The sequence below is a fragment of the Sarcophilus harrisii genome, chromosome 6 (assembly GCF_902635505.1).
Source record: "Sarcophilus harrisii chromosome 6, mSarHar1.11, whole genome shotgun sequence".
NCBI lineage: Eukaryota > Metazoa > Chordata > Mammalia > Dasyuromorphia > Dasyuridae > Sarcophilus > Sarcophilus harrisii.
The window spans coordinates 240,448,349-240,470,886 of NC_045431.1; positions in this window are offsets into that span (position 1 = coordinate 240,448,349).

Sequence of the window (22,538 nt, forward strand, 5' to 3'; positions counted from 1 at the left end):
GGTGCCAGGCTAAGCCCTGGTTCTCTGGGAGCCCCTTCCCACCCCGGGCAGACTGGGCCCGAGCAGCCAGGGATGGGACTCCTGCGCCGACGGTCGTGGCAGCGAGAAAGGGCAGGGAGGCTTTTCCTGGCCGTGGGGAGCACCCGGCCCAGGGGCTCCTGCTCGTGACCTTCGGAAGGCTGACCCTCGCGTGGTGGCCAAGAATGTTCCTTAAGCCTTTCTTTATGGGACAAGCTCCCGAGCTTTGCGGCCGGCACCTCAGGAGGAGGCTTCCGCCCCTTTATGCTGTAGAACAGGGCTCATAACCCCCCTACCACCAGAGCTGTTGGGACCATAGAAAGCGCGATGTCATTTCCAGCAGTACCCGGTACTTAGTAGGCGCTTAATAAATGCATATTCCCTTTCCCCCTTCCCTGACATCAAACCTAAACCTGACTCCCCTCCCTGCACACAGGAGTCCTTCTTCTGCCGTCTAGGGCCAAGGAGAACAACTATGATCCCTCTTCCCCAGGACAGGCCTTCAGATGCTAAAGGCACAGAATTCAAATTCCTTTTTGGGCGGTTGTTTTTTTGAAGAATCCAACTTCTCCAAGGAAAAGTTAAATAAGCTGCAGGGAGGAAATAGGAAAATATACGAATGGGGGACCTTTTTGTATCTCCAGTACTGAGCACAAAGGCTTCTGGGTGAGCTGATGGGTGGGTTTCCAAGTGCTTTTAGGACCAGATATGAATTCTTCTATTTGCCATGTCAGCTCTGTGGGAACAGAGCAGGTTTAATGTCCTGTCTTTGACTCCCAGGCCCGGTACTTGAGAGAAACTCAATAGATACTTATTAATCGAGGTATTGGGCATTTGCTCTATGGGGGTCCAGCGCTAGACACAGAAATACAAAGACAGAAATGAAATAATCCCTCTACCCCAAAGGAGCTTCCATTCAATCAGGGAAAATACGTATAAACCCAAAATAAATGCAAAGTAGATTTTCTCCTGGAGAGGAAAAGGCTGTCCAAGGAGCCGGGGGTGGAGTGTGGATCTCCGTAGGTTTATGTTAAAAGTCATGGTTGAGCAGAGCTTTAAAGAGAATTAGAGATTCTAAGGGACATGGGTAAGGAGGAAGAGTGTTCCAGGAATGGAATCATGTAAAAGCACAAACAGGAAAGAGAATGCTATTCATTAAGGATAGAAAGACAACCTGTTTTTCTGAATTAAAAAAGATGGAAAGGGGAGTAACTGTGTTATCAGACTGGGAAAGGCTGATTAAAATGGGGTGGTGAAGGGTTTTAAATGCCAAAGAGAAGAATTCATATCTGGTCCTAAAAGCACTTGGAAATCCACTCATCAGCTCACCCAGAAGCCTTTGTGCTCAGTACTGGAGATACAAAAAGGTCCCCCATTCGTATATTTTTTTATTTCCTCCTGCAGCTTATTTAACTTTTCCTTCAAGAATTTGGATTCTTAACTTTATGGACATGTGTACATATATGGTATTTAATTTATACTTTTAACATATTTAACATGTATTGGTCAACCTGCCATCTGGGAGAGAGGATGAGGGGAAGGAGAGGAAAAGTTGGAACAAAAGGTTTAGCAATTGTCAATGCTGAAAAATTACCCATGCATATAACTTGTAAATAAAAAGCTATAATAATAAAAAAAAAGAATTTGGATTCTCCAAAAAACAACTCCCCCCCAAAAGAATTTGAATTCTGTGCCATTACATACACATGTATTCAGTACTGTTATAATTCAGTATCTATGGTAACTTTTAGCAAAATGTAGTTTCTATGATTATTGCTTTATTAGATTACTTTTATCTAGATTATTAGATATTATCTATTATTACATAATAGATAATATCCATTGCAGCAATGGATATTATCTATCAGATAGATTTAGAATATTTACATTGGCTTTCTCTTAAATCATGATTGCTATCCTTGCCTTTTTTCACTTCAACCAAAGCATAATAGATTCAGCTCCAGGCTCTTATTTTAAATCTGTGTATGTCTTACTGTTTCAAGTATGTTTCTTTTTTTTTTAATTTATTTTATTATTATAGTAACTTTTTATTGACAGAATCCATGCCAGGGTAATTTTTTTTTTACAACATTATCCCTTGCACTCACTTCTGTTCCGATTTTTCCCTCCCACTCTCCACCCTCTCCCCTAGATGGCAAGCAGTCCTATATATGTAGAATATGTCCTAGTATATCCTAGATACAATGTATGTGTGCAGATCCAAACAGTTCTCTTGTTGCACAGGGAGAATTGGATTCAGAAGGTAAAAATAACCCGGGAAGAAAAACAAAAATGCAAACAGTTTACATTCATTTCCCAGTATTTTTAATTTGGGTGTAGCTGCTTCTGTCCGTCATTGATCAGTTGAAACTGAATTAGGTCTCTTTGTCATAGAAATCCACTTCCATCAGATTACATCTTCTTACAATATTGTTGTTGACGTATATAATGATTCAAGTATGTTTCTTGTAAACAATATATTGTTGGATTCTGGTTTCTAATCCATTTTGTCATCCTTTTCCATTTTATAGGTGAATCTATCCTATTCACATTCACAGTTATAATTGCTAACTCTATATTCCCATCATCCTATTTTCTTCTTTTTATCCTTCTTTTCCCCTGTCTTCTCAGCTAAAGTTTGATTTGCTTCTAGTCACTGCCTACCTTAATGTACCCTTCTCCTCCAATTTCTTAGCCCTTGCTACTTCTACTTCCTTGTGGGCAAGATGAATTTCGATATCCAGTTGTGTGTGTGTGTGTGTGTGTGTGTGTGTAAAGATAAGTGTACATGTATTCTCTCTCTCTCTCTCTTTCCCTAGCCCTCCCTCCTTCCTCTTTGAACCAAATTAGTTGAGAATGATGTTCAACCATTCACTTTCTCACTCTGATTTTGTCTTTCAATGTAAAACTCTTTCTTGTATGCCTCTTTTATGTCTGATAATTTTTCCATTATTTCTTTCTCTCCACCTGTCTCCCAGTGGATTTGTTATATTCTCTTTTCCATTCTTGTGAAGAATAGACTCATACCGTAACTTCTGTCAAAGTTAGATTCCTAACTATCCTACTAACAGATTTTAACAGATTATATATATATATATATATATATATATATATATATATAATCTTTTCTCATATAGGAATATAAAGTTTGACCTTGTTAAGTGCCTTAAGATTTTTCATTCATCTTTACCTTTTTATGCTTCTCTTCAGTGAAAAATTTCAGTGAAAATTGACTGCTTAAATCCCCATGTAAGGGGTGGGCCATGTTGCACTTTTCTCTATTTTTTTGGTTTTTTGATTTTGTTCTATTATTCTTTGATGTCCCATGGAGTCATTAACTTCTGCTTACCAATTGTAATTTTTAAGGAATTATTTTCGATAATGATGTTTTATGCCTCTTTTATCATTTGGCCAATTGTGATATTTAAAGAGTTGTTTTTCTCAGTAATTTTTGTGCTCTTAATTCTCTTTTACTAATTTTTTGCTCTGCTCTCATTTCTTTTCCCAAATTTCTACCACTTATTTTATTTTTAAACTCTTTTTTGCTTTTCTTTTAAATCTTTAACTTTTCTAGAAATTCTTGTTAAGCTTGTCTCCATGCTACATTTTTCTGTGAGCCTTTGTCTGTAATTTTCGCCCCATTGTCATCTCCTGAGTTTGTCTCTTGAGTTTTCTTGTCACCATAGTAGATTTTTGTAGTCAGGTTCTTTTTTTTTAAATTGTAATGCTTTTATATTTATCATTTTTATTAATAGCAACTTGTAAAGTTCTTTCTCTCTTTTTTTACTTTTCAACATCCACCCTTGCAAAATCTTGTATTACATATTTTTCTTCTTCCCTCTACCCCTACCCCTTCTGTCCCAGATAACAAGCAATTCCAGGATCTCTACTGGATCGGTATCCCCCAAAAAAACCATGAAAAAGGGAAAACAAATGGTCTGCATGTGCAAAAATGTTTGCAGCAGCCCTTTTTTGTGGTGGAAAGGAATTGGAAAATGAGTAGATGCTCATCAATTGGGGAATGATTAATTTATGGTATATGAATGTAATGGAATATTATTATTCTATAAAAAATGAAATTTTTTAGATTTTAGATTTTAGATTTAGATTTTAGAAAGGCCTGGAAAGATTTACATGAACTAATGCTGAAAGAAACAAGCAGAACCCGGAAAACATTATACACTGCCACAGCAGGATAATGCAGTGATCAACTGTGATAGATATGGTTCATCTCAGAAATTCAGTGATCCACGGTAATCTTAATAAACTTTGAATGGAAAATGCCATCTGCATCCAGAGATAGAACTATGGACACTGAATGTAGATTAACAAATGGTATTTTCTCTTTTTTATGTGTGGTTTTTCCATTTTGTTCTAATTTTTCTGTTCCAATAGGATTCATATGGAAATATATATATAACAAAAAATGTTTTTATATGTAACTGAAGGAAATAAAAATAATAAAAAAATAGTGTTGTGTGTCTAAAAGAAAAAGAAATGATGAGCAGGCTGATTTCAGAAAAGCCTGAAAAGACTTAAAAGAACTGATGCTAAGGGAAGTGAACAAAACCAAGAGAACACTGGACATAGTAACAGCAAGACTGTGTGATGATCAACTGTGATGGACATGGCTTTTTTCAATAATGAAGTGATTTGAGGCAGTTACAGTAGACCTGTGATGGAACATGCCATCTGCATCCAGAGAGAGACTGAATGTGGATCCAAAAAATTGCATTTTTACTTTTTGTTCGTTTGCTTGTTTTTTCTTTCTTTCTCATTTTTTTTCTCCATTTGATTTTATTTTTCTTGCGCAGCATGATGAAATGGAAATGTGTTTAGAAGAATCATACACTTGTATTGGATTGCTATGATCTTAGGAAGGGGAAAAGGGGGAGAGAGGAAGAAAAACATGGAACACAAAGTTTTGCAAAGGTGAATGTTGAAAACTATCTTTGCATGTATTTGGAAAAGTAAAATACTATTAAAAATTCATTAAGAACTGAACCAGCTATGCCCAGAAAAAGAACTCTGGGAGATGATTAAAAACCATTACATTGAATTCCCAATCCCTATATTTATGCACACCTGCATTTTTGATTTCCTTCACAAGCTAATTGTACAATATTTCAGAGTCTGATTCTTTTTGTACAGCAAAATAACGTTTTGGTCATGTACACTTATTGTGTATCTAATGTATATTTTAATATATTTAACATCTACTGGTCATCCTGGCATCTAGGGGAGGGGGTGGGGGGGGTAAGAGGTGAAAAATTGGAACAAGAGGTTTGGCAATTGTTAATGCTGTAAAGTTACCCATGCATATATCCTGTAAATAAAAGGCTATTAAAAAAAATTCATTAACCCCAGATACAGATCTCTTTAGTTAGAAATTAGTGAAAATGAAGAATGATTTTTTTTCCCATCCAAAATCATGAATCCCCTGCCTGAATCCCAAGTTCAGAAGTCCTGGTAGAGCAGAAGAGGAGAGAGCCAAATGTTAGAGTAGAATGAGGGAGATAGATATGAGAGGTGTGGAAGAGGCCAAATTTGGCAACTGATTAGACATCTGGAACGAGAGAAGGGGAAGAATAGGATGATGTTGATGTAGGAAACTTGGATGACAGAAAGATGGGAAAGAACAAAATCTGGCAGGGAAAAAATAATATACCTGCACATGTTGAGCTTGGGATGCCCATGCCCAGTAGACAGTTGGTCATGGGGAAAACCCACCATTAGGAGACATGATTTCTCTGGTGACCTAGCAGAGGGGTCCAAGAGGAGAAGCAAACAAGAGAGAGCAATGTCAGGAAGATCCCGCGGGAATTCCTAAGAGCAGAGGACGACCAACCCCATGGATGGCTACAGAGAACTCTAGAAGGAGGCAGGATGCTTTGGAAGGATCTTCAGAGAGCAGTTCTAGTCCAGAAACTGGGGCCAAGGGTTCCAGAAGTCAAAGGATCCTCCTCTGGGGGGAGGGAAAGGAGCTATGGAAGGTTCCTGAGCTGGTGGGGGAGGGAAGGGAGCTATGGAAGGCTCCTGGGCTGGGGGGAGGGAAGGGAGCTATGGAAGCTCAGAGGATCATTTGGTGAAAATTGACTGCTTAAATCCCCATGTAAGGGGTGGGCCAAGTTGGAGAAAGCTAGAGACTAGAAAGTCCTGGCTTCCGACCCAGGAGGGAAGACACAGATTCCAACCACCCATCCCTGCCATTATTCCCCCATTTCATCACATCCCTATTTCCAGCTTGCTGCCCCAGAGACTGGGGGGAATTGGGGAGCTGGTTAACTTGCTCCTTCCCTCTGTGCTGGCCGGAATATATTTCCCTGTGTATACTTCCTCTGGTTCCTGTTTGCAAGCTGATTGGGTACATGGGTTTATTTGCTATTTGTGGAACTGGCATCTGCTCGGAATTAGTCAAGTCTTGAATATGTAGCCCAGGGCCCTCCGTCAGGGGAGCGGGAGCGCAGCTTGAACCCAAAATTACTTCCCGGACTAATTATTTCAGGGAGCAAACAAATAGAGTTCTAGCCCCGGACTCCCTCTGCCTGAGGAGAGCAGAGGTTTCCTCCCGCTCCACTTCCTGCTTCCCCTCTTGATAGGAACCGAGTCTGTCTTGGAGAAGAGGTTAGACAGGAGGGGACTGATGTTAGAGCTATTCTTGCCTCCTCAGAGTCACCTTGAGACAGACCCGTATGTTCACACTTAATCCATGTGACATGGGCACACACACACACACACACACACACTCTGACACACACACACACTCACACACACACACATATACTCACACACAAATCTCACATCAAAAAACCAAACACCCACATCTTCTTCTGGAGGTGTGGAAGACTTAGATTTGGAGTAACTGTTGTGAGAGTGCAGTAGTGAATCAGGAAGGAGGGGAAGGAAAGAGCTGAGGTTACATGCCATGGATCAGAAGTGGAGGCCTTGCAATTCCATTCGGGACCCCCCTGAGTGAAGTGGAGTTGGTAAAGGAAGTCGGGGACAGCACAGGAGTTGGGGAAAGGATTTGAGAGTGAGGGTGGCTATAGAGGCAGGAAGGGAAGAAAGGGGATTTTTCTCCCTCCCTTTACTTACCTCCTCCTAGATGGCAAATAATCCAATATGTGCTAAACATATTTTTATGTTTTATGCATATATAAACATGCAAATTTTCTATACAATCAATGTTAATTTAGAACATTCTTTCACATGACTAAAAAGTCCTTCATCTGAAAGTTGTTTGTTCATATTCTTTGACCACTTATCCATTGGAGAATGTCTTGTATTTGTATAAATTTAAGTCAATTCTCTATATATTTTAGAAATTGGGCCTTTATCAGAATCCTTGGGTGTAAAAAATTTCCCCAAGTTTTCTGCTTCCCTTCTAATCTTGGCTGCATTGATTTTGTTTGTTCAAATCCTTTTTAATGAAATATAATCCAAATTATCCATTTTGCAATTCTTTGTGTTCTCTAGTTCTTCTTTGGCCATAAAGTCCTTTCTTCTCCACAGATCTGAGAGATAGACTATCCCTTATTCTCTGAATTTGTGTTTAGTATCACCCTTTATGTCTAAATCATGAATCCATTTCAACCTTTTCTTCCACCTATTCTTCAAAATGGGCACAGCATTTACCTTTGTCTCTTTCTTAGAGTATCTCTCCTATTTATCACAATCCTCCAAAGACCACTGACATCAGAGAAGAGGAGAAAGATTGCCTTGTGCAAGGAGAGCTCCATTGAGACTGGAAAACATGAATCTGGAGTGGGCCTACTTGGCCATTTGGTCAACATCTGCAACATGTTTTCTCCAGTACCAGTGATCTCTTAATCACCCAATCCAATGGCCTCTTCTAGATCCTTATCCACCTTGACCTCTCTGTATCTTTGATACTATTGATCTCCCTCTTCTCCTGGATAACTCTTTTTTCCCTAGGTTTTCAGAACAGCCCTCTCTCCTGGTTCTCCTCCTACTTCTCTGAATTCTCCTTCTCAGTCTCTTTTACTAGACCTTCCTCCAGCGCTCAACTTCTCACCGTAAATGTCTCCCAGGACTTTGTCCTGGGCCCTCTTCTCCTTTCTCTCTCTATTACTTCACTTCAGCTCCCATGAATTCACTTGTCATTTGTTTATATATATAAAGATCTTGGGATAAGAATTCACTATTTGGTAAAAAAAAAATTATTGGGAAAGAGGAAAATAGTCTGGCAGAAATTGGGTATAGAGCAATCTTAGGACAGTGGTTCTCAAACTTTTGTTTTCAGTATCTTTATCCTATTAAAAATGATTGAGGATCTCTCCAAAGTGTTTTTGTTTATCTGGGTTATATTTATAGACATTTACCATATTGGAAAGAAAAACTATTTTTGAATTTGTAGACCCTCTAAAAGAGTTTCAGAGATCCCCAGGATTCTCTAGACCATACTTTGAGAACACTGTCTTAGGACGTGGGAGCTACTGACACAGGACCACCCAGCACGGCTTACCCTCTCCAAGAAGATCCTGTGCTTTTAGGAGCAAAGCAGAACTGGTTGGCTCAGAAGAAATGCGAGATGTGCAAAGTTAGAGAATTCACCCCACGATGCTCATAGGGACAATTTGCGTCCAAGCTGTTTGCATCCCGAGCTCTTATTGGTCTGCTCAACCACAGTCGGACACACTCGTTTGACTCCAACACAGTGATCCATTTGGTCCTCTTCAAGAGAACAAAGGGCAATTTCTAACCAGCCAGATAAGGTCAGAATGGATACATGACCCAAACATAAAGGGAAATATCATAAGAAAATTAGAGCAAGGTATATACTTGTTTGGCAGACTTATAGGTAAAAGAATTTATGAATAAATGAGATAGAGCATTGTGGGATGTAAAATTTTGATTACGTTAAATTAAAAAAGGTTTTGTACAAGTAAAACCAATGTAGTTGACATCAGATTTTAAGAAAAAAACTGGGGGGAAATTTTAATACAGTTTCTTGGAGAAAGGTCTCATCTCTCTCTCTTTTAAAGGTTTTTTTATTTTCAAAACATAGGCATGGATAATTTTTCAACACTGACCCTTAAAAAACCTTGTGTTCCAAATTTTCCCCTCCTTCCCCCCCACCCCTCCCTTAGATGATAAGTAATCCAATATATGTTAAATATAATATATGCATACAAATTTATACAGTAATATTGCTGCACAACAGCAATCAGATAAAAAAGGAAAAAATGAGATAAAACAAAATGCAAGCGAACAATGACAGAGTGAGAATGCTATGTTGGGATCCACCCTCAGTTCCCACCATCCTCTCCCTGGGTACAGATGGCTCTCTTCATCACAAGATCATTGGAACTGGCCTGAATCATCTCATTGTTGAAAACATCACATCCATCAAAATTGATCATCGTATAATCTTATTGTTGCCGGGATACGAGGATCTCCACGTCCTGCTCATTTCACTCAGCATCAGTTCATGTAAGTCTCTCCAGGCTTCTCTGAAACCATCCTGCTGATCGTTTCTTATAGAATAATAATATTCCATAACATTCATATCCCATAATTTATTCAGCCATTCTCCAATTATGGGCATCCCCTCAGTTTCCAGTTTTTTGCCACTACAAAGATGGCTGCCACAAATAGCCTTTAAAATCTCTTTGGGATACAGGCCCAATAGAAACACTGCTGGGTCAAAGGGTATGCATGGTTTGTAGCCCTTCAGGCACAGTTCCAGATTGCTCTCCAGAATGGCCGGATCCATTCACAATTCCACCAACAATGTATCAGTGTCCCAGTTTTCCCATATCCCCTCCGACATTCGTCATTATCTGTTCCTATCATCCTAGCCAGGTGTGTAGTGATATCTCAGAGTTGTCTTAATATGCATTTCTCTGATCAATAATGATTTAGACCCCAAAGGTCTCATATCTCAAATAGAGAACTTTATCAAACGTATAAGCATATGAGTCACTCCCACTGGTATACAGTCAAAGGATATGAACATATACTTTCCATAAAGAAATCAAAATCAAAAAAAGAAAAAAGTTCTAGATCATTATTGATTAGAGAAATGCAAATTAGACCAACTTTGAGATAAAATCTCAACCCTGTCACACTGGCTAAATGATTAAAAAAATGGTCAGTGTCAGAAGGGATGTGGAAAAATTGCAACATTGATACGCTCTTGGTAAAACGTGAACTTGATCCAACCATCTTGAGAGCATTCTGGAATTATACCCAAAGAGTTGTAAGGTTATGTATGCCTTTGACCCAGCAATACCACTATGGAGTCTGTCTCTCGGGGTGAGAAGGGAAAAAGGACAAGGACCTGCGTGTTCTAAAATAGGGACGGCAGCCCTCTTTGCAGGGGTAAAGAACTGGAACTGACGGGATGCCCATCGTTTGGGGAATGGTGAGGCACGGTGGGATGGGATGTCACGGAAAACTATTGTGCTGGAAGAAATGACGAGCTGTTTGATGTTAAAAAAACATGACAAGACTTGCATGAAATAATGAAAAATGAGTAAGAAGACCCCAAAGAACACTTATCTACAGCAATAGTGATAAAGTTTGAAGAATGACTTTGAAAGGCTAAGTTATTCTGATCATTATAGATACCCAAACCAATGGCAAAGGAGCTGCCACAGAAGATGCTCTCCACCTCCAGAGAAAGGGCTGATGGAGATAGGCATGGGATGGTTTTTATATGCACTCACATATACGTATATATTGTATATATGTGTTTGCATCTCTTTCTCTTTCTCTCTATACAAATATATAATATATACATATATATATATATATTTATCTGTCAAGTGGTGGTTTTCTAGTGTAAGATGGGGAAGAAGTGAATTTTTTAAAAACTGGATTGAGGGGCAGCTAGGAGGTGTTCTAAAATCAAGAGGACCTGAGTTCAAATCTGGTCTGAGACACTTAACAGTTCTTAGCTGTGTGACCCTGGGCAAGTCACTTAACCCCAGTTTTTCTCAGCAAAAACCAAAACAAAACTGGATTCGTCATCTTTCCCTTCAAACTCCTCTCCCTCTTCCAAATTTCCCTGTTCCTATTGAGGGCCCCACCCACTTTCCAAGTCTCCAGGCTCAAAATCTGCCTTTGTGGCATCTCTCCTACAGAGGCCCTGCTTTCTTCTACCTCTCCTCTGACCCGGGCCTCCGGCCTCATGGCTGGACTCTGGCAGTAGGCCGCTCGGGCCAAAACTCTCTCATCCATTCGGCGGATCTTCCCGGAGGGCAGCTCTGGCCGTGTCTCCTCTCTGGCTTGCTCTCCCTCCCCTCCAGGATCAAATAGAATATTTTGGGGCCTTTTCAAAGCTTTCATGGCCTAGCCCCTTCCTGGGTTTCCAGTCTCACATACTCACAACAAAGTACCTGCATGTGCTTTTCAGCCGTCCTGCCTGTCCCTGATGCGCAATACTCTGAGCGTTTCCAGGGGCCGGCCCCTTTACCGGAGACTTTCTTCCTCACACTGTGTGGCTCACAAAATACCTGGGTCACAATCTGATCTTTCTGGGTCCTTGGTAAGGTCAGCGCCTTCTCTGTGAGATTATCTCCATTTTGTCCTTTCTAATATGGCTTCTTTGTTCATGGCTCTTTGCATGTTGTGTCTCCTGCTACACTGAGATTTCCTTGAGAGCAGGAACTGTCTTTTGCTTTAAAAAAAACTGGGGGGAGGGATATTGACCGCTCTGAGCCCAGTGCCGCACATAGTAGGTGCTTAATGAATGCTTGCTGACTGACTAGGGAGTGCTGGGGTGGGAGGAGGGATGATTCTGGGGCAGGACCAGAAGCCAAGAACTGCAGCAGAGGGAAGAGCATCTTCCTGAACCAGTTACCGACAGGGGACGGTATCCAAGGGACCTGGAAGGATGGAAGTGTCGGGAGATGCAGTGTTAAAGGTAAGGCCAGGTGGGGGAGCGGGACGGGAAGGGCCGAGGGATCGAGGGAACTGTAAGGAGCACAGCCCGGGGAGGAGGAGGAGGTGGAAAATCATGGGACTAAGGTCCAAGTGTGACCTCCTCTGGGGAGAGTGGGAATGGAGAGAGAGGTTTTGCCGGGTGTTGGAGGTCGCTGGAGGCACTGGGACTGGGGCATCAAATAACACTGGCCAGAGAGCCAGCTCATGGGCTCCCCTGAAAGGCTGGGTAGGATGGGGGGCCACAAGCTTCCTGCCTCCCCCCAAACTCTGCTGAAGGGCTGGGTAGGACGCAGGGGCCACGGACGCCTGGCTCCCCTGAAGGGTTGGAATGAATTGAAGGGAAGAGCGTTGCTAGGTGATGATGGCAGAAGGCGGCCTCCCATCGGGCTGTGCTCGGCTCCCAGGCGTTCTGCTGTTCCTGGGAATGGATTTTGTGAGAGCTCGGTCTGAGCATTTGTGGGGAGAGTCTGCTGCGCTGGAGCAAAGTGGGTCACTGACAACAAGAGCACAGAGCGGGGAGGGCCAAGTGGAAGGGGGCCAGAGGGGCTGAAGCCTGGGGGTGGCACAAGAAGGGGGGGGGCTCTTGCTGGAGCGCTGGGAGTTCTGAATCACGGGATTAGAGGAACCGGAGGCAGAACGTGGCGGGGCGGGGGCCACCCAGCAGAATAGCCCCGAGCCCTGAAGCTCACCAGGTTTGAATAAAAATGTCCTTGTAGAGGAGCCTGTTGGTTTTCTCGCTGCTTCCCCCCTCCCGGACTCTGAGATGCCCCTTCCTGCCCCATCCTCATCGTACTCCAATCCCTAAGAGCCTCCATCCGGCTCTTTGACCTCCCTGTGCCCACCTGTGAGGAGCCTTGACCTGCCCCATGCTGGGCCATCCAAGACTTCGGCCTCCCATCCAGTTGGACCAGACTCCTCCATGCTGGGCCCCAGTGCACAAAGCCCGGCCCGGCCCCTGGACTCATCTCCCACGTTAGGATCCTGTAAACTCGCCCTTTGCTGACCCCTGGTCTCCCCCAGGCCTGGTGCTTCAGCTCTTCCATCTGCACTCAGATCCCTTGCGCCCTTCTCTATCCCCGGGCCCGGGAGCCCCAGCCTCGTTCTTCTTGGTTAGTTTAGGCCCTTCTGGATGCCCCCTTCCCCCACTCTGGAGCATACAAGTCCCGGCCATGTCCCACCAGCCACGGGCCAGGGATCAGTCACATCTCGGCTACTTTTTCATCAGCTGGAAAAGCTCTGGCTCCAGCGCATTCTCGGGCTGCAGATCTGCTCCTGATGACAAACCGCATCCTTTTGGAGGGAGGAGGAGTAAGAAGTTTTGTGACTTATTTATTAACCAGAATAAATTGTAAATCCCAACGAGTCTAAGAAGTGGATTCAGAAAGCAGAGGGTCCAACCGGGACCCACCCTTTGGTGAGGAATCCTTGGCCGTGGGCGTCCCGCGAGTCAAGGAAAACCCCCCTTGGCCTTTGGGCCCGCGCTCCTACCTTGTGACGATGGCAGTAGAGAAGCAGGAAAGGGTCGCAATTGTGCGGTTTTTAGAGCCTCCCAAAGGGAGCCGTTGCCCATTCGAAACGGGAGATGCTGGTCCAGGGACTGAGTGGATACGATCAATATTGATGTCGCCTGTCAACAAAAGGAGGAAGGGGAGAAGCGTTGTAATGGAAGGAGGCTCCTTGGTTCTCCTCAGAAAGGCAAATAAAGGACATGGCAGGGCTGGCGTTAATTGTGTGCTCTAAGGTAACAGGAGAGACCATTTCACCGGCCACTTGATCATCCCATGGTGCTGTGTGTGTGTTAGAAGTCTTTGCCACAAACAAAACACCTGGAACACACCTGCAACGTGGGGCCCTATATTTGGAGTGGGGAGGGGGTGACGAAACTCCCCAGGGAACGGAAAGTAGCCTCCAAATTAACCCAGCAGATACCGTGATGGGCAGTGACTTCCACGCAAAGGGAGGAGTAAGTGAGGATGGCAAGAAAGGAGGACGTTTCCATACCGTTAGCCCATCGGAAGCACAGAATGAGCCCCAGAGGGCAGACAAGAAAGGACTGGTTACCGCTGGAGTCCGTCTTGCCGAATCAGTCGCCTGGTTGTAGTTCATGGAGAAGTGACTTGACCAGTGACCTACAACTGGTGAACAGAACAACAGAAATTTGTGAGCCTGGGGCCCAAAACGAACCAAGAAGAATGAAGCTGGGGCTCCTGGGCCAGGGGATAGATGGGTCAAGGTCAAGTGGGATCTGAGGTGCAGATGGAAGAACCGAAGCGGGTGTGGTCTGGGAGTGTCAGGTAAGGATGAGTTTAAGGGATTCTAACAAATGAGTGCAAAGGTCCAGGCTTCCTAGATTAAGGGAGGGGAAAAAAAAAAAAAATATATATATATATATATATATATAATTAGAAAAGTTATTTTTCTATTTATTGCTAAATAAATTTGTTATTTATTATTATTTCTATTATTGCTAAATTATTATTGCTATCAATGATTATTATTGCTAAAATAAATATAATATATTTATTTTTCATTTATTTATAAATATAAAAAATATAAATAAAACAATAAAATAAATATAATAGAATATTAAAATAAATAAATTATAAAATAAAATTATTAAAGATTTATTAAAATTTTAAAAAACGATTAAAATAAGATATTGAGATTGAAAATGGGAAATGACTAAAAAAACCAGACTTACATTTCCTAAGGAAATTTCAGCCGTGTGAAGCAGTGTGAATAGATTGTCTGGACTGCTTGTGAGAAAGCACGTTAAGGCACTCGGAGTGGAACTGTGAATTGATCTGGTTCTTCTGGAAGGCAATTTGAAACCGGGCCTGAAAAGTTTCTCCACTTTACCTACCCTTGACCTAGTGATACCAGTACTAGACTTAGACCCAGTATGGGATCAAAGGAAGAGGAAAAGGACCTGTGTGGACATAAAGGCAGCAGACCTGGAAACCGAAGGGTGGCCATCGCTGGGGAAGGGCCTTATGGGAGATGAATAGAATGGAATCCAGTTGGGCCATAAGAAATGATGAAAAGAAGGATTCCAGAGAAAGCCTTGTGGGCTCTGCTGCAGGACCAGAGCGATCGATGCGATAACAGGATAATGACACAGACCAAGACCTTGGATCAATGCCATGGGCAACCGCAAGGCCGGGGACCAGAGTGGGTGTGACCCTAACCTCGCAAAGCAGAGATGGTTTCAAAATAAGCCTTCTCTGTTGGTTTTTGCTTGGCCGGGCTTATTTGTTGAAGGGCTTTGTTTTACCTTTTTTTGTGTGTGGGGGAAGAAAGAAAGGGGGTGGAGGAGAAAAAAAATAAATGCTTGATAGTCGATAAGATGATTTAAGTTAAATAAATCTGATGCAAAAGACTGGAAAACACTTAGCCAGTCAAGGCTTGATCTGCTCACTGAACAAAGAGACTGTGGTAACTAAGGGCAACACCGGCTCAGATGTAAACTCATTTATAAACTCAGAGGGAGGAAGATGGCGGAAAGTTGAGTCAGCTCATGGTGAGAGCTTGCAGCCTGTCAGGGCACGAGGGGAGTTAGGCCGGCAGATGTCACAGGATCATTGGGGCACCTGGGGTGGGGGTCATGGAGGCCAGCCCTTTCTTTTACAGATGGATAAACTGAGGCAGGCCCAGAGAAAGTGATTTCCCCAAAGTCAGAGAGCCCCGAGTCCAAAGTTCTGTGCTCTTTTTACGACGCCAGTCACTCTTCTGCCTGGTCTCCTGGTGGAAATCCATTAAAAAGGTACAAAGTACAGGAGGGAATCAGTCACATGTGGGAAGCACCTCTCGTGTGCCAGACACTCAGAGAAGAGGTAGATTCTCCCTCGGGAGTCAAGGAGGGCTTTCTGGACAGGGGTGATCTGCCGTCCTCTTAAACCCGAGGGAATGGGACATGTTTGATGGGCAGAGGAAGGATCCCCCTTCGGCCTCTTTGAGGTGGGAGCTGACCCTGCATTTCCCTGTGTGATAGCTGAGAAATCTGGATTCCTACAGCTGTCAGTTCTATCAAGTCAATCCCACAGCATTTCTGGGGCCCTCCTACGTGAGGCACTGGGGTGATACTTCCCTTCCTCGAGGGCCCTGGGAGAGAGAGGGACCAAATAAAAAATACCCATTACCCAAAGGGTAAACGTTAAGTAACCTTAGGAAGATGGAGTAGCCTCTGAGGGGAATCAGAGAAGGCCTCCTGGGAGAGGGCCATTGAGCCAAGTCTTGAACAGGACGGGAGAGTGGCCTAGCAAGGGGGACTGTGCAAGGCAGAAGGTGCAATAGGGAAGGGGGAAAATAGGCCTCTTGGGCTGGAAAAGAGGGTGTAAAGGGATATAATGGAAGACCCCCAGAAAGGTTGGGGGAAGCCAAACTGAAAGGGGCTTCCACTGTCCTCCCGAGGCAGGAGGGAGCCCCTGAAGCTTCCAGGGAACTCCATGTCTGCTATGCACTCTACAAGTATCAATATGGCGGCTGCGAGCAGAATAGAGGGCCTGTAAGCCTCTGGACCAGGGCAGTGTCTGCTGGAAGTGCTTCCAGAGTCAGGACTGCTGGACAGCTCCCGGGAGGGAAGCCGCCTCCATCCCCCAGCCCAACGCTGGCTGGAAGGATGGCGGCCAGGAGTCACGAATGTACTCTGGAAGTGTTGTATCTCTGGGACATCCAGGTCAGAGTAACACAAAAGCCGAGATCTTCCTCCACGTGTGCAGATCGCAGCCCATCTGCTCCCCTCAACGCAGGGGGTCCCCTCCAAGGCTGGAGACTTTCCTCTGTTTCTCCTGAAACCTTAGCAAGTGGAGAGCTCCGGCACCCCTCCCCGCCCCCAGTGGCCATCAAGTCCTGGGAGGACGACCTTTCCTGTTCCTCAGTGGCTCCGGGTTATGGCCCCATGCTCGTTCCCACGCTCTCTGTGGCCGCCATCTCTGATCCTTCTGACAACAGGGTCCGAGGGTGACAGTGGTAAAACAGCCACAGCGCCAAGTGACCAGCACCCTTTGTACACACTCGATCTCATCGGATCCTCCCACAATCTGGTGAGGGGACGCTGTAACGCCCATTTCACAGATGAGGCAAAAGGGGGAGGTGATGGCTTGTTTGGGGTATCCCAGCATCAGTCCCTGGGTCAGGAGGCAGTTTGTAATGTGCTAGCTCGATTCCTGGAGGCTCTGGGACTGCTAAGTTCATTCGGGATTAATCTTGACTTCTAGGGGCCCTTTTGTGAGGCTTGGGACGAGGCGGGGGTTCCCTTTCTTGGACATCAAGCAGCTTCAACAGCTGCTTGTGGGCCCTGTTAAAGTGGTGGTGAAGGTTGGACTGGACAGCCCTGAAGCCCCTTCCTGCTCTCGGGCCACAGGATTCTCCGAAGCCTCGGGGGGGGGGGGGGGCAACAAGCAATTCTGCACTGAGTTTTATGAATTCATCTTTTTCCTGTTTTTCTTGGAAGCTCATTTAAAACATATCATACAACAAGTATTGATCACAAGGGTTGGATTCTTTTTTTAATGAGAAGAGGAAGGAAAAAAATAGATTTTTGATCATTGAAAAAAATTAAGAAAAAATTTTGCATCTTAACAATCCATCTTTTGAAATATCGTCGTACATACAGAACGGTCAAGAGTATGTCCTACTAAGGCCAAATTCAGGGTCGAATCCTCAGGGAGCAAGGAACTGGGCGGCGCTCTCTCTCTCCAAAGGTCATCCCAGGGCGAGAAGTCCATATGGAAGCACTGAGTTAGAAAATTAATTAGATTCACCTATTATATTTCCTCATCCATCCAGGTACCTGGGGTTGTCATGGAGACAGCGATGGGTGTGGCCACGTGACTGGACCGAGTGGGTGACGTACACTGACTAAATGGGAAAACGAGATAATTTTTTCAGGTCCATCGGCTGGACGTTGGATGGGGATGGGGCCTGGACCTGGGATCTCGACCTGGGATGTCCTTGGTCCGGGGATCTCCCAAGGAAGGATAGTCCTTCTCCCAAGGCATAACTTTTTTCTGGGGCAGAGTCACAGCTGAGAACAGATTTGTTGGGACCACACAGGTACGTGTGTGTGAGTGAGAATAACTCTGCTTTTTGCCCTCCTTGGTGACGTGGCGCTTTCCCACTAGAATGAAAGCTGCGTGAGGGCAGGAGCTGTTTTTTTGTGTACCCACGGCTTACTTAGCAGCCTCCAATCCAATCCAGGAAACATTTTTTCTTTATTATTCTAAATATTCTTTTTGAATTTTGAGTTCTAGGTTGTCTCCCCCACTCCCTTACCGGCTGACAAGGCAAACAGTCCGATATCAATTATACGAGTGGAATCACGCAAAACAGCTCTCTGGCTTGGCCATGTTGCAAAAAAAAGACCCCCAGAAGAGGAACGTCAACCTCAATCTGCACCAGGTTCTTCAGTTCTTTCTCCAGAAGAGGACAGACAGCACGGCAGGACTGAGTGACCACGTTATGACATGGCGGAGACGCCCCCTGTTTCGCCCCACCCGTGACCCCCTGCCGCTTTCTCAGTTTCGGGGGGTCTTTGGTCTATCGGCCAAGGAGATTCTGTACTTTGCCTTGTCTCTGTTGTGGATTTGGGAATCCAATCCTATAAAAACAAGGTCCTGGAAAGAGGGGGCTTCTCATGAAAAAGGCCTGAAATGAAAAAGCGTCACGGATCGTTTGAGAAAGCATTGGCGACTCAGAGTTCTGCCTTGCGGATTGGGCAGTTTTAATCTCCACAGGTAACATCAGCACTTAATAAATGCCTGCGGGCCGATCCCCCCTACAAACCCAACAACAATATAACTTCCAGGCCCAAAGAAAGGCACCCAGGTGGGAGATGGGAGCCTTGTCTGGGGATCAACATTAGTCCAGTTTGGCATCCAGGGTGTGAGGGGCTGATGTGAGACAAGATGGAAAGGGGGTGAGGGAAGGAATATTCTCAAGGGCCTTGAATGTCAGGTAAAACAGGTCGAACTGCTCAGGGGATGGTGGGAGCCACAGAAAATATCAAACAGAGGAGTTTGCATTTGAAGATGGGACTCCAGAGAGGCTGATTTCTTGTCAGACAAGTGGGGAAGAGATGATGCTCTGAGGACTTTTTTGTCCTACACCCATGTCTCCCAGAAAACCCAAGGCAAGTGTTGGTCCCCAAGGCAGGTGTCTCCAAAGGGGAGTTGGGCTCCAGGGCAGTAGCAGGGGGACCGCGCTCCCAACGATCATGAGACACGGCCCAGAGTCGGCCAGAGTCGGCCAGAGCCGGGGCAGGATCCAGAGCACACTCACAACTTCACCTCCCAGGTGTTTCCTCTCCCTGGCACTGATACCAAGACCGCACCGCCAGGAGACTGAGCTGCAGAAGGCTCAGGGACCAGCTCCTTCAGGAGCCTGCCTGGGTCTCCATTTGCATTTTGCCACCTGAGAACTGTGGATGTATTTACCTGGCTATGTGTTGGGGTTTTTTCCCCTCACTTGGCACCTGGCACACAGTAGGTATACTTGGTAGAGTTAACTTAATTGAAGTTATTCTTTAACGGGAACCCCCAGGCAGAGCCCAGGATTGGAACATCCTTAGAAGGAGCAGCTCATCAGTTGCCCTCAGGAGTCAGGCCCTGCCATTCACTTCCAGAGTTTGACTCCACAGCAGGGGAAAAGGGGAAAGAAAGAAACATTTATTAAGCACCTACTATTTGCCAGGCACCGTGCTAAGCACTTTACAACATCCTGGATGGAAGCCCACCGCTTATATTCTGAGATAGATGAGAGAAGCAAACATCTTACTTTGGAAGACTCCAAAAATCATATGGAAACACCCGTTCTGGGAAATGCTTCTCAGATGCACTGTAAGGCAGACTAACAAATCCAAGAAAAGCCCCAAGACAAATTTGCCCTGGTCACGGGGACTACAGCAGTAGCCAGAAGAAATTAAATGAGATAAAGAATGGAAAAGGGAGAGATCTTACCCAGGAATTAGCTGCCCTGGAAATTAGAATGGGCAAAACAAAACATAACAAGAAGTACTAAAAGAAAACCAAAAGACTATAAAAATAGAGTAAAATCTACGAACATAATATCAAAAACAACTGAGCTAGAAATTGGGTCAAGGAGATGTAATTTTAGAATGATAATGTTTGTGCTAGAAATGTTGGTTTTATCAATAAAGAAAAATGAACGGAATTACAATAGGCAGCAAGCAAAGAAATCTTTCACTCTTTGTAGATGACATGATATACTTAGAGAATCCTAGAAAATCATCCAAAAACCTACTGAAAACAATCCACAGCTTCAGCAAAGTTGCAGGATATAAAAATAAAGGCACACAAATCATCGGCATTTCTATATATTACTGGCAAAGCCCATCAGCAAGAGAGAAATCCCATTTAAAATGACTGTAGATAAAATAAAATACTTGGGGGTTTACCTGCCAAGAGAAACCCATGAACACAATTACAAAATGCTTCTTACACAAATAAAATCAGATCTTACACCTGGAAAATTATCAGTTGTTCATGGCTAGGCCGCGCTAATATAATAAAAATGACAATTCTGCCTCGTTCAATGCCATACCAATCAAACTGCCAAAATATTATTTTATAGAACTAGAAAAAATAACAAAATTCATCTGGAAGAACAAAAGGTTAAGAATTTCAAGAGAATTAATGAAAAAAAAAATACAAAGGATGGTGCTTAGCAGTACTAAGCCTAAAACTATATCATAAAGCAGCAGTCATCAAAATTATGTGGTAGTGGCTAAGAGTGGTAGATCAGTGGAATAGATTAGATACATGCAACACAATAAGCAAGAGCTATAGTGACCTAGTATTTGATAAACCCCCAAACTCTCAGCTTCTGGAATAAGAACTCACAATTTGACAAAAATTGCTGGGAAAACTGGGAAATACATGTCAGAAACTCGTCATAGACTCACATCTCATACCCCATACCCAAATAATGTCAAAAACAGTACATGATTTGGGCAGAAAGAATGACACCACAAACAAATTAGGAGAGAGCAAGGGATAGTTTATCTATCAGATCTTTGGAGAAGGGAGAAATTTATGACCAAAGAAGGATTAGAAAACATTATGAAAGGCAAAGTGTTCAACTTTGATTACATTAAATTTAAAAGTTTTTCTACAAACACAACCAACAGAAACAAGATTGAAAGGGAAGAACAAAGCTGAGAAAATTTTTTACAGCTGGTATTTCTGATAAAGGACTCATTCCTAAAATATATAAAGAAGTGTGTCAAATTTATAAGAATACAAGTCATTCCCAAATTGATAAATGGCCAAAGGATATGAACAGACAACTTTTAGATGATGAAATTAAAGCCATCTTTACAAGAAAAAAAATGCTCTAAAGCACTATGGATCAGAGAAATGCAAATTACAATATCTGAGGTACCATCTCACATCTCCCAGATTGGCTAAGATGACAGGAAAAGATAATGATAAATGTTGGAGGAGATGTGGGAAAACTGGGACACTGATACATTGTTGGTGGAGTTGTGAAATGATATAACTATTCTGGAGAGCAATTTGGAACTTTACCCAAAGGGCTATCAAACTGTGCATATCCTTTGACCCAGCTGTGCTACTATTGGGTCTTTATCCCAAGGAAATCACAAAGTGGGGGAAAGGACCCATCTGTGCAAAAATGTTTTTAGCAGCTCTTTTTATGGTAGCAAAGAGCTGGAAAATGAGTGGATGCCCATCAATTGGGGAATGGCTGAACAAATTGTGGTACATGAAGGTAATGGAATATTAATGTTCTATAAAAAAATGATGAACAAGCTGATTTTAGTAAGCCCTGGAAAGATTTACAAGAACTGATGTTGAAAGAAATGAGCAGAACCAAAGTACATTGTATACAGTAACAGCAAGATTGTGTGATGATCACCTATGAAAGACTTGGTTCTTCTCAGTGGTCCAGTGAGCCAAGGCAATCCCAATAGACTTTGGACAGAAAATGCCATTTGCTGATGTAGAATCCAGAAAAAAAATCTAAGGAGGCTGACTGTAAATCAGCACATGCTATGTTCACTTCTTTCTGTTTTTTTTTTTTTTAATCTCTCCCATGGTTTTTCCCTTTTGCTCTGATTTTTTCTCTCCCAACATAATTCACAAAGTAATGTGTATTAAAGATAAATAAACTTAGTACAATAAAAAAAAGAATGATGTTATCTAAAAATTTACAATCAGAACAATGGAGTTTGGATACGATATTTTAAGAAAATATAACTAAAATTGGCTGAATTAAAAAAAAAAAAAAGAAAAGAAAGAAAAAAAAAAAGAGAAAATAGAATCAGGAGGTGGAGCTGAAATGTCAGTGTAGTAGGAAGTGCAGCTGAGCTCTCACCCACGCCTCAGACTAAGGTCTGATCTGGAAACCCAATGAAAATTCACAGTGAGTCATTTACCCAAGTTGAATTGCCACTGGGAGACAGACAGGTCTTTTGGCATTAAGGGTGGGGCTTGGGAGCAACTTGGAGCCTTCTAGACTGAAGGAGAGCGCCCTAGGACGAGAAGAGGTCCCGGGTTTCATGCAGAGGGGTCTGATCCTGTGAAGGGTGAAGTAACCAGGGCCAATTGGTAACTCTCCTGTGAACCCACCCA